Consider the following 2,500-nt stretch of genomic DNA (forward strand, 5'->3'; position numbering starts at 1 on the left):
AGTGGGAGACCTCTGCCTTGGCCGCCTGCCCAAAACGTCCTCTCCACTACTTCCGGTACCTGGATGACATCTGGGGTGTCTGGACCCATTCCAGTGAGGAGTTCAGCGTGTTCTTAAACACGCTGAACACTCACAATAAAAATATCACCATCAAGTCGACCACGAGCAACACATCGGTCGACTTTTTGGACACCACGACATTCAAGGGTCCCGACTTTGCCGACACGCAACACTTGGACATCAGGGTGTTCTTCAAGGAGACCGACACCCACGCGCTCCTCTTCAAAAGCAGCTTCCACCCCAAGCATACCTTCGCGGGGTTGGTGAAATCCCAATTGTTGAGGTTCCATCGTGTCTGCACCAGAAGGGAGGACTTCCTGACGGCCTCGAGGACCCTCTTTTCTGCCCTGAAGGGGAGGGGCTATTCAAGGTCCTTCCTCCGACGGCAGTTGAGGGTCTTCTTGGACCCGAAGGGGCCTCCCCCTGGGACCGACATGATCCCTCTCATCACCACCTACTCTCCCTCGGCCGTGCGGGTCGCCAAGAAGGTCAAAGACCACTTCCGGACCTTTGCGGAGAGTAGCGGGAGGCTGCCGGGGCGCTACGTGGTGCCGGCCTACCGTAAGAACCCCAACTTGAATGATCTGTTGGTCAGGGCCAGGGTCAGCTCACTGAGAGACCCGCCCTCCACTAGGAGGGACACCCTTGTCCGCCACTCACAATGGTTGGTGAACCCCCACAACCGCAAGGTTTTCCAGCCGTTGTGCCGTGGCGGCCGACACACCCGGAACTGTGTGTACGTGATTCGGTGCCAACGATGTGGCGATATGTACGTGGGCGAGACGGGCAATACCTTAGCTAGGAGATTCGCCCAACACAAGTACAACATCGTTAGGCATAAAAATACCAACACTCACCTGGTTCAGCATTTTCTCCGACACGGGTGGTCTTCCGTCCGGGCGACTGTCGTAGAGACGGATCCCAAATGGAGCCTCGCCCAACGCCACCGGGCAGAGCTCCTTTGGATCTCCAAATTGGGCACCAGACATCCAGGGGGCCTAAATGAGGTGTGAGTGTGAGCCCGTTGGATTGTGACGGACAGTGCACATTCCCGTTTTTCCCTTCTTTATTTTTCCCATACCCCCCACCCCCCCTCTTCCCTAACCCTAACCATTCCCTTCTCCTTACCTAAAACCTAACCCTAACCCTAACCCTAACCCCTAACCCTAACCCTAACCCTAACCCTAACCCCCTAACCCCCTAACCCTAACCCTAACCCTAACCCTAACCCTAACCCTAACCCCCTAACCCTAACCCTAACCCTAACCCTAACCCTAACCCTAACCCTAACCCAGAAGGGAGGACTTCCTGACGGCCTCGAGGACCCTCTTTTCTGCCCTGAAGGGGAGGGGCTATTCCAGGTCCTTCCTCCGACGGCAGTTGAGGGTCTTCTTGGACCCGAAGGGGCCTCCCCCTGGGACCGACATGATCCCCCTCATCACCACCTACTCTCCCTCGGCCGTGCGGGTCGCCAGGAAGGTCAAAGACCACTTCCGGACCTTTGTGGAGAGTAGCGGGAGGCTGCCGGGGCGCTACGTGGTGCCGGCCTACCGCAAGAACCCCAACTTGAATGATCTGTTGGTCAGGGCCAGGGTCAGCTCATTGAGAGACCCGCCCTCCACTAGGAGGGACACCCTTGTCCGCCACTCACCATGGTTGGTGAACCCCCACAACCGCAAGGTTTTCCAGCCGTTGTGCCGTGGCGGCCGACACACCCGAAACTGTGTGTACGTGATTCGGTGCCAACGATGTGGCGATATGTACGTGGGCGAGACGGGCAATACCTTAGCTAGGAGATTCGCCCAACACAAGTACAACATCGTTAGGCATAAAAATACCAACACTCACCTGGTGCAGCATTTTCTCCGACACGGGTGGTCTTCCGTCCGGGCGACTGTCGTAGAGACGGATCCCAAATGGAGCCTCGCCCAACGCCACCGGGCGGAGCTCCTTTGGATCTCCAAATTGGGCACCAGACATCCAGGGGGCCTAAATGAAGTATGAGTGTGAGCCCGTTGGATTGTGACGGACAGTGCACATTCCCGTTTTTTCCCTTCTTTATTTTTCCCATATCCCCCAACCCCCCCCTCTTCCCTAACCCTAACCATTCCCTTCTCCTTACCTAAAACCTACCCCCAAACCTAACCCTAACCCTAACCCCTAACCCCTAACCCTAACCCTAACCCTAACCCTTACCCTTACCCTAACCCTAACCCTAACCCTAACCCTAACCCTAACCCTACCCTAACCCTAACCCTAACCCTAACCCTAACCCCCCCCCCCCAACCCTAACCCTAACCCTAACCCTAACCCTAACCCTAACCCCTAACCCTAACCCTAACCCTAACCCTAACCCCCTAACCCTAACCCTAACCCTAACCCCCTAACCCTAACCCTAACCCTAACCCCTAACCCTAACCCTTGAAGTGATTTAATACTT

Source organism: Nerophis lumbriciformis, linkage group LG06 (genome assembly GCF_033978685.3).
Source record: "Nerophis lumbriciformis linkage group LG06, RoL_Nlum_v2.1, whole genome shotgun sequence".
Lineage (NCBI taxonomy): Eukaryota > Metazoa > Chordata > Actinopteri > Syngnathiformes > Syngnathidae > Nerophis > Nerophis lumbriciformis.